The sequence below is a fragment of the Aythya marila genome (genome assembly GCF_965140915.1).
Source record: "Aythya marila genome assembly, contig: HAP1_HAP1_SCAFFOLD_280, whole genome shotgun sequence".
In the NCBI taxonomy this organism is placed as follows: Eukaryota; Metazoa; Chordata; class Aves; order Anseriformes; family Anatidae; genus Aythya; species Aythya marila.
The window spans coordinates 46,158-56,815 of NW_028137567.1; the positions used below are offsets into that span (position 1 = coordinate 46,158).

General features: G+C 43.8%; 1 pseudogene across 1 annotated transcript; it reads left to right on the forward strand.

Moving 5' to 3' along the window:
- The first annotated feature begins 220 nt into the window (after nt 1-220).
- Nucleotides 221-10,068, forward strand: LOC309890635 (zinc finger CCCH domain-containing protein 11A-like; annotated as a pseudogene). The gene is made up of 11 exons: nt 221-274; nt 475-594; nt 1,374-1,497; nt 1,928-2,130; nt 2,756-2,875; nt 3,381-3,439; nt 4,846-5,010; nt 5,238-5,292; nt 5,812-5,894; nt 6,135-6,263; nt 9,472-10,068. The product of its transcript is annotated as a zinc finger CCCH domain-containing protein 11A-like (transcript).
- The last annotated feature ends 590 nt before the right edge of the window (nt 10,069-10,658 follow it).

Here is a 10,658-nt window from a genome sequence, read left to right on the forward strand (position 1 = left end):
CTGATAACTTGATTTGATTAACTGAAGAAAGCTGGAAAAATGTTTGTTCCTCATTATTTTTCACTTGTTACTTTCTTTCGGGTTACTTTTAAAAAGAAGATTTCACTGATCACAAGCCAGTAGAAGACTTTCAGCCCAAGCAAGGGTGAAGACAGCTCTCTCCAAGAGCAGAGGAAGTCCCTGTGGAGAGAACCCGAGCTTGTTAGCAGAACTCGTCGGCATGTCTAAACAAGGAGACGATTGCTACTTCTATTTCTATTCTACCTGTAGCAAGGTATGGCTGGCTTTCCTTTGCTTTGCTTTTTTTTTCCCCTTTTTTCAGGAAGGAGTAGATTAGGAGGAGGAAGCACACTGGTCTTTGGTTAACTTGAGAACCAGATAGATTGTGAATTCAGTTGTAGCACCATTAGGCAGCAGCATGGCCATTTTTGAGGCTGTACTCTATTTTCCTTGTTGGTTTCCTTTTGGTTCCAGGGAGACAAATGTGCCTACCGCCACTGCGAAGCTGCTCTGGGCAATGAGACGGTCTGCAAGCTGTGGCAGGAGGGTCGTTGTTTCAGGAATGTCTGCCGATTCAGACACATGGAAATTGACGTGAGTGCCTAACAATGTGTTCTCAAAATAAATCCACAAAAGCATTTTTCAGTGCCGTAGGTGTACTGATTGCGCTTTTGCAGGATAGATTTGTTTGCTTCAAAATCATACTGGTTTCTGTTACCAAGAGAGGGGGTGGGAGGAAGCAGAGGGAAATAAAATCAATGCCTTAGGTATGTCTTAGCAAGATATTTGTTTATTTTTTTTTATTAGATGCTGACAGTTTTCTCAAGAGATGCAGAATAGCTGTTAAATAGACTGCTAAAACGTGCTGGAGCAGGGGGGTAATAAACAGGCTGTTCTATCCTCATGGGAGCAGGCTTGATAATGAACTATCAGGTGTCTTCTGACCCACAGTCCTTCAGATAACGCTGTTGTAGCTGCCTGGGGTAGGAAGTGGGGAAAGTTAAAGGTGCAGCAGAACTAAGTCTCCAAGAAGTAGTTCTAGACAGGGTTAACCTAGGCAATTTCAGATGTTCTTTTTCCCTCTGAATAATCCTAGTATAATCCTAGGTGTATTAGTTTAAGCCACCCTCAAGTGATGTCTGAGAGTGCCTGTCTTCTCAAACTGAGTGATGACCAAACTAAATGTGCATAGTGGTTACAGCTTATGCAAACTTTGTGAATATGCCCAGAAATACTACACTTAACTGAGAAACTGACCTTTGGAATGCTGTTTCAGCACTGTGTTGTGACAGCTGTCACGATCTGGAGCTGTGCATCTCTTTGCAAGCCTCAGGTGCATGTTATCACGAGCTTTTCTTTCTTTCTGTCTTCAGAAAAAGCGCAGTGAGATTCCTTGCTACTGGGAGAACCAGCCGGGAGGCTGTCAGAAAGCCAACTGTGCTTTTCATCATGCAAAGGGACGTTACATCGATGGACAATTCTTACCACCAAGCAAGAGTGAGTTTAGGTCCTTTTTCTTTAAGCGCTGAAGAATTAATTTTGAGTATTACTTAGTGGGTGCCAATCCTGTAGGGGGCGTCAGGTAACTGTTCATTTGTGAGGGCAGGAAAAGGTCTGCAGTCATAGGTGTACTGCACCGAGTGTACTGCTGGTGTTTGTTTTCTGCTTTCGTGCTCAGCTTCTCTTTGCTTTGTGTGATGTTTGCCTTGCAGTTTGCTTCCTGTTGTTTCCGCTTTTGCTGGGTGGTAGGGAGATGTGTTGTTGTTGGAAGGGAAATCATTGTTCACGGTGTAAGCAGTGATGGGATGGGCAAAAGGAGATGCTGAATTCGTTGTCTGTGCGGGTTATCTGCCTTTGCTACCATCTCTTTGCATTGTGGTCAAAGTTTTAAACTGCCATATTACCGATGATCCTCCTCTTCCTCTAGCTACACTGCCAAGTCCGCCTGAGTGCGCGGACGATGATCTGAAAGTGGCTCAGATGTCACTGCAGCAAAACAAACTTTCTGTCCAGTCAAATCCCTCTCCACAGCTAAGGGGGTGACGAAAGTGGAAAACTCTGAAAATGTCCCAAGCCCTACACACCCTCCAGTTGTAATCAATGCTGCAGATGATGATGAAGATGATGATGGTGAGCATGTTTTGGTTCTTGGAAGGAATTTGTGCTGTAAATGATTGTGTAAATCTTTGTTTCTTGAAGGAATTTGTGCTGTAAATGAATGTGTTAAATCTTTGGTTCTTGAAGGAATTTGTGCTGTAAATGAATGTGTTAAATCTTTGGTTCTTGGAAGGAATCTGTGCTGTAAATGAGTGTATAAATCACAGATGACCTGAGGTCTGACTAGCGATAGGGCAGGCAGTCTGGCCAGGTCACTGGTGGCTTTGTCTGGCAGTCAGTGGACAGAAGCTGAAACGTTGGAGGAAAGCTTAGAACCACTCCTGGCTTTAGCTGGTCTTTTGTGTAAAGTTCTATGTGAAACTAGGAAGGAAATTTCTTTTTTCTGTCTGAAGAGCAATGTGTTGTGTAGTAGTTAAAGCTGCAGAGAGAATCTAGAGTCCTAGATGTTTTGTCCTAGTGTATTCTACTTAGGAGTTCATCAGGTCAGTGTAGCTGTTTAAAAAAAACCAACCAAACAAACAAAACAAAACAGCAACAAAGTTTTTTATATGAACCATGGGCTGAAGTGTCACTGCATGAGCTACGTAATCATGACCAACCTGGTCTATGCATAACTGAATCGATTTTTCCCCTTCAGACCAACTTTCTGAGGAAGGAGAAGAAACTAAAACTCCCGTCCAGCATCCAGCTGCGGAAGGCAAAAATGGGTTACGGGTGATTTCCACTCGGAAAGGCAGTTCTATTACTACTAAACAAGGTATGCCAGCACCTTAGTAGGATAAATCAGAAGAACTTGACAGTTAAGTCAAAAGCAGCGTGGTGTAAAAACACAACAAAATGTAGGGGTGCTGAATGGAGTCGGTTATTTCCATGATCTCATTTCTGCCATTAATACCATCATGTGCCCATTGGGTCAGAAAGGTGAACTCCTTTTCTTTACTTTTGGAGAACAAAACAGGGCCACAGCATGGAGTTTAAATGGCTGCACGTGCAGCCTTGCAACCACTGTTGATAAGCCATATCTAACGATAGAGGGATCTAATATTGTGTAAATGGATTAAAATTAAAACTACATTTTGAACCCTGAAGGATGAAAGGAGGGGCAAAATGCCATTGGTTCTATGGCTCTTTCACTTGTGAGGAGTGTTGACAGGCTTTATTCGAAATACTTCAGAAAGTTCCTGAGCGCTAAGAAGCCTGAGGACCTGTGGTCCTCAGTGAGTGCCTCTAAGCCTGTCTCATGAACTGTTTCCTGTTTTCAGAGGGCAATCTGAATTTTGGAATAAAAACACTTGAGGAAATCAAATGGCAGAAGATGAAGGAAAAAAATAAGAGACACGGTGGTGAGTTAATATTGCCTACTTTCTTATCCTGTTCACGGCAGGTGATGGTGACTGGGAGCTGCTTGAGGGACAGACTTCCATTTTTAGCTGGGGGCATAAAGCAACCTGATTCTCAGCCAGCTGGTATTCTAAATGGGAGTCCAAAGGGCAACCAGAGGCAAATTAGTCACCTCTCTTCTTTACATGCTCTGCTTGCTGTATTTTTGACAGTAACAAATCATTTAAAGTTTTTTGTTCTTTGTGATAGTTTTTTATGTTGGGTAAACTTCCTTATGTTTTGGTTGCTCTGAACAGAAGGTTCTTCAAGATCTTCTCTTCGTCCCGTTGATTCTATGATTTTTCCTGCTCCAGAAGAGGAAAATGTCCGGACAGTGGTGAGAACTGTGACAGTGTCTTCCAAGAAAGGTAATAATGAATGCTTTTGTTTTGATTTCATTACTCCTAAACTGGAGGGTTAAGCAATAATTAAAACAATTCACCCATGTTAGCCTTCTGGTGCTGCCTTCTGTTCAAAACGTGCTTTTATGCTTAAAGTCCCTGGTTGTACTGGAAAGATTTGGTGCTCAGGTTAAGTGCAGTGGCAGGAGAAAAAAAAAAGTGTCAGTATGCCAATAGGGGGGTAACTGAAAAACAGAAGAGTAACGAGAAGAGCGAGCTGTAGAAGCCAGTGCTATATAAGAAGCAATTTCTGAAGCATTAAAGAGGCGTACAGTGGCAGGTGTGGACACAGTATGACAGGAGTTTGTGTATAAATTGTTTAGAGCTGTGCAAATGCCTTTTAAAGGGAAAAAAGTGTGGAAGTACTTTTACTCGTAGACATTCACCTTAGAAAGGAATATTTCTCAGCATTTGCACCTAAGAATATTCTGCTTGCTTATGCAGCTTTGTTCTGCACAAAGTATAGGTGTCAAGCAGACTCAGATTCACTCTCTACTATCTCAGCTGGAATTTGAAGCAAGCACTGAGACTATTAATATTTTTTTTCCATGTTAATTATAGTTAAAATATGAGTTTGTGTGGTCTAGCTGTCAAAACAGTGTCTGACTAGGGTTTTTTGGACATGGGCTAACAGGATAATATTTCTGTTGGCTACTGGTTTCTGTGAAATAGAAAAAAAAATTCCCTTTTGTTTTAGGGGAGGAACCTGTGGTTCGAGTAGATCTTGCTGATAGACAAGGAAAACGGAAAGCCTCCGCGGGTGAGAACTTTTTACGAGCTGTTACGTAGGTGCTGCCTTCTATATATGACTGCATTAAAGAGTATTTGTGATGTATGAAGGGAAAATACATTGCAGTGGAGATCTGTGTTGACGGCAGAAATGGAAAAAAAAAAAAAAAATCATTTAGCAGCTGAAAGGCAATTCTATGAAAATATGCTTGAAAAAGAGAAGCTTATTGTTGACTGTTCTCAAACCTTCCTGCAAAGAAAAGTTCTTACAATATTCCTTGTTTTCTCTGAAGATGATGTAGGCAGCCTTCCAGTGAAGCGCAGCCTTGCTGAAAGGCTGGGGAAGAAGGTAGAGGCTCCGGGAAATGCTGACAAAGCACCCAAGAGAGAGACAGGTACTAAACGGGCATCTGGATTGGATTCCTGGGTTTCGTATTTAGTCTTTCTGTTTGTCCTTTTCCAGTGATGTTTCTTTTTGCATGTTGGCTGAGGTCGTAATCACTGGGATTCAAAGCTACCTTTCCTGTCTTGTTTTGAAATGTGAACCTGAAGTTGACATTATGCAGCCTCCCTAATTCGTTCTTTTTCTGTTTTGCAGTTCGAGTTCCCAAGTCTCTGAAGGACAGGCTGGGATTACCTCCTAAACAGACCAGTACTGAGAGAGGTAACAGCTAGATCTTAAATATGCTTTCTCCTCCTTCCTTTCCACGAACTTGGACTGCTTTCATACATCCCTACAAACTAATTTAAACGAAAACAAAGAACTGACGCCTCTTGGTTGAGTGCTGAAGCTCTTCTGACAGCCACTATCAGAACTCTGGCTCTAGGTGTGTGTTTATTTTCTACTTGTGCCTTGTCGAGGTTTTTAGCTGCTTCTGTGAACCGTTACGTACAATTAGAATAGAACCACTGCCAGGAGCAGGAATTTGAAATGCAGTCTGAAAAAGTAATAAAGTAAAGCAGCATTTCTGTGTAGCAGTTCTCTCTGGATAGGGCTGGTCTTCAAAATACAAGTGGCTCAGAGGAGGAGGAGAATGTTGTTCTAAGGATATTGTTCTAAGATGCATTATTGGGAACGCTCAAGATGAGTTTTCCTTAGTGCTCTGACAAATTTTGGAGACTTAAAATATTGCTGGACTCTCTTTAAATGTTGGTGCTTCTCCTCATTTCTTGATGATGACAGGGAAGGCTGCTAAGCCGATGGGAGAGATCCATGTGAAAACACTGGAGGAAATCCGTCGTGAGAAAGCTCTTCAGAGACGCGAACCTCAAGCCAAAGCCGAGGCTGAAGGGCACGGTAAAACTGAAGATTCCAGCGCAGGGGCAAGAGCTGCTCGTGCAGGTCGCATGCAAACTTTCTCTGAAGCCTTGTCTGAAAAAAAGAATAATCGCTTGGTAGAAGAGAAGAAAAAAGCAGGAGAATGCCATAGCAAGAGCAAAATTCAGGGTGAGTCCAAGAAGCAGCTCGCTCTGTCCGGGCCCAGCAAAGGGCAGGCGAAGGAGCCGGCAGGAAAAGTCAAGCCAGAAGGAGAAGTGCGTGTTAAAACCTTGGAAGAAATAAAGCGTGAGAAAGCTCTGCGGATGCAGCAGAGTGAAGGAGATGTGCCAGCTCCCTCAGCACAACCCGGACCTGCCCCAGCAGAGCAGAAATCTTTATGGAGCACAAAACTAACAGGTAATAAGATGCTTTAATGCCTGCCCCAGTGAGGTGCTTCCCATATTGAGCAAGTTCAGTTTGCTCAGGATCTGCTTCATGGATAAATGCTGAATGGCTTGCACATTGTAGCCTTTCTCTCTCTCTCTCATGGGACACAAGGAAATAAATGCACAAAGGAAACAAGTACCCAGCTTTCTTTATTTCTGCCGTTGACAACACTTTTTTTTGTCTTTTTTTAAAGCACCTGAAAAAGAAGAAAAGAAGGCAGTGGAATTGAACCGGCCTTTTCCTAAACTTTCCTCTGGACCTGATGTACAGGTGAGTCCTCTGTGAAGACACACATACATTCGTACAATTTCTGATAATTCTGACAAGTTTTGTTACTCACCGTGTGCCACCCTCTTGAGTGTGTTCTTACCCTTCAGCAGCTGGTAGGAGCTGCAGTGCAGTCTAAATCCTATCGCCAGCAGCATTTCCAGACAACTCTGTAATCCTCAAACTTGGAATCAGTCTGTTTATACCACAGCAAGAAAGAAACCCTGTTAGCACCAGCTGAAATCTACACAGTTAACGTGGAGGGAATTCTTTTTGTTCTTACTGACTTGATCTGTCAGACATGAAGGATTTAATACAGAAGGCCAGAGTTCTGTGTTCAAGGAAATCAATCTGTCAGTGGATACTGTATAGGGGAACTTGTATGACTTTCTGCTGCTTAAAAAGAATGTGATAAATAGATGTACAGCAGAACACCCTAGCTGTTTAAAGAAGCTTGCCGTAGTGGATATTGCAGATATGTGAGACTGCGTCCATAGTAAAGCATGGCTCTTGTTACAGGCAGAATTTTATGGGAAAACAAACAAACAAACAAACAAAGAAAAAAACCAACAGTAACCTGAACGAGATTAATATGCTGTTCCACATCAAGACCATTTTGGAGGGATTGCTGATCAGATTTTCTTAACGAAATCTCCACGGATTTTATTTATTTTTTTTGTCCTACTCATGCACTACTTTTCTTTCCTTCTAGCCCACTCAGCAGAGTGGAACTCGTAAATGTCCAGAGAAGAGCTTTGAAGAGAGACGGTGGGAGAAGTGGCAACAGAGAGAACAACAAGAGAAGCTTCGGCAGGAGGAAGCTGCTGTCAAATCTACTGCTGGCTTCTTTAATACTGAACCAGCAGGGAAAGTGGCAGCTCAATTTCAGGGCCAGGAAGCTAAAAGTAAGTGTTGAAGGTTAAGAGTTACTTAGGTTGTCTTCTGAAATACAGACAGAAGATGACAATTCTCATGCTGTAACTCTGGCTGGGTGCATTTTGCCACGCAGTGCTACGAAGCGAAGGGTGTACTTTCTTTTTCTTAGTTTGTTTCTTTTCCTGCCAGCCAGATGTTAGGTAAGGAACGGGAGACTAGAAAATGCCACTACAAATGTGGACTTTGTAGAACAACTTAACTGTGGGACATCACTGCAAGGGAGAGGAAGCTGGTACAAGAGTTGCATACACTCTTGTCCTACTATAACTGCTGCTTTTTCCTTTCCTAGCGGGAGCAGGACTTTAAATATAAAAGCTGTCTATATTTGTGAACCTAGCTTGCACTTAGGATTGCTATGTGTCTGAGGTTTCCCTTGTCCTGGATTATTATTTACTGTAGCTCTTCGGTTTCTTTGTTCCTTTGTATGGCTTGTTGGTAGACAGAGTTTACTATGTGGAAAAGATTCCTGAGAATCCAGGCAATGGCGGTGTAATTGTGCTGGCCAAATGCATTTAAGTGTGTAGAAGGACTGTGGAAATGATTAAGAGAACCTGGATTTTTCCTGAGGCAGAGCAAGACTGTATCAGTTCTCTCTTCCTTTTACTCTAGCCAACTTTATGACATCTGCGAAGCCTTCGCGTGGGAAAGTCACTTTCCCCAAGAAGAAGGCACTGAAACGTAAGGCACCTGGGAGTTACCCGTCTGCCATAGCAGCTGTGGAACTACAGACTGCCTTTGATGCTGACATGATGGGACCTCCAGCCAGAAAAGCAGCCATGGTAAGGCCAGGGGCTAATGCAGCGATGGATCCCTTGTTAAATTTCTACCCTCCTCTATTTGAAAAGGTGGAAAACTCAAACGTTCTGCAGGCCTTCTGTTTCCTTAGAAATCCAGTAGCTGTCTCCAGGATGCTTGTAGAACCCTTCTGTATTTATGAGATGAATGGCACTCTTTAACCGGTACTCTGATGCTGTGATTTCTCTGGTGTGGGGGATTTTGTCCATTAATGCCATGTTCTTAAAAGACACCAGATCGTGAGTAACCTCCAGGTGAATGTGAACTTTCTTCAGGAGCACCTTGGTTTTGTATTTTGGCCACGGCTCCGCAATGCCAGAGGAGAAGCAGTGTGGAGGAAAAAGCTATTAAGGAATCTTTTACCCATGTGTCATAAATACTGTTTTGCTGCTTTCTAGGGTGTTTCAGACGTGCCGGAGCACGTCCCAGCCATCAGACTTGAAGAAAATCCCCAAAACAGGTGACAACCCCAACTTGTTCTTTTTCTTAATCAGTGTATATCCCCAGGGAAACATAAGTTCTGTCACATGTGGGAAAAAATGAGGGTTCTGAGATAATTGAAGCCAAAATCCATCAAAGGAATAAGTCACCTGAAACCACTTTCTAGCAGCTAGCAGGATTGCTTAATTAGGCTTTCTTGAAATGCTGCAAGTCAGCACAGCTTTCCGGTGACTTCTTGGGTTGTCTGAATACCTGAACGAGGATGAGGTGAAGTTCTACTTCCTCGTGAGGTGATAGATGATGAGTAGTGTCCTCTGCCTTTTGGTCCTCAAGAATGCCACCTCAACTCCAGGTGCCCTGGCTTCACAGATAAACCCCCAGACTGAAAAATGTACCTGGTAACACATTGGGCTCTAAATGTAGCCCTGGGTTGATTGATAACAATCCCTGTGTAAGATTGAAGCATAGGAGGGCTTGCCTACAGTTTTAAGAGCCGGTTTGCAGGAAAAGGATTTCCCGTTAAGAAATGGCATATCCTGATTGTTCTTTCTTGCTCTCCCAAGACCTGAAGTGCGTCTTGGAAGCCCGGAAAGATTTGAGGAGCAGATGGAGATGGATCTCGAGACCTCGACCTCAGCTTCTTCCCAGCCAGAAGAGGCACGGACACGCTGGCTGAGTTCCACAGGGAACGTGCCCTTACCTGCGGATGAAGATTTTGAGAAGCTACTTTGGGAAATCTCAGGAGGCAGACTGGAAGCCGAAATCGACTTAGACCCAGGGAAGGACGAGGATGACCTCCTCCTTGAACTCTCCGAGATGATTGACAGTTGAACTGCGTAGTCCTAGGGTATAATTAAAAAAAAAATAAAAATTAAAACTGTTCTTCTTGTTGGATACCCCGAGGTGATCCTTTTTCTAACTGAGGCTTTGCAATGAGACTTAAAGCACAGTCCGAAGTGGTAGAAATTGGCAGGATCTGCGCTCAGTTGTCCTAAATTTCCCTGCTGGTCAGAGTTAAGGTCTTGTGCATCCATTCTGTAACTATAGGTGGTTACCTTCGATATCGAGAGGACAAAGCACTTCTTTTGGCACAGAAAGATCTCCATTGGCACGCCATGGTGGCTGCAAATCGATCTTCTGATGGAGCGATGCTCTGAAGGCTTAAATGTAAAGCTTCTTCCTTCCTCCGCCCTTGGCACAACTCGATGTTGGGCACATTGTGAAGCTTCGGTGTTCTGATTTCTCGGACAGTTGATAGCCAAATCCTGGAGTTACTATGTCAACTCTTGACTTTTACTCGTGTATGCCATTGTTTTGACTGTACCCGTGTCAGATGATGAAGCTGTAGGGGTGGGAGGGAGCAGAATCGTTATTCCAGTGTGTTGTGGACCAAACTTGCTGCCAGGAATGGGGGTGGGGGTCAGCCCACCCAGCCTTCCTTTCAATTATCAGGGAGGATCAAATGGTGAAAAGCAGCAGCTCTGCCATGCGGCTCCACTACCCCCACTCCCTTCTCTTGTGCTATACCAAAGTTCCCCCAGGCTTTGGTTGGTGCTTTTTGCCTGTGTGAGGACTCCGGGGCGAGCAGTCGGGACTCTGCCGCAGTCACAGGGTCGATGAAGGGTTGTTTAAGTGCCTCTTGGTTTTAAAACTTGCTCCCCTGAGCTGCTGGCTCTGCTGCCTGCTACAGCAAATGTTCGGGTGCCATCAGCATCGCACTTGGGCGTGGGCACTGACCCTGCGGAGGACAGAGCTGAGATTCGGGTGTATTGTGTACCCTGCCACCAGCCATCGTTTTTTTTCCCCTAGCAGATCAATTTTGAATTATTTTCCGAACTTTTCGCGGCACGGTAGGCACTTCCCGCTATGATTTGTGAAGCTGTGGG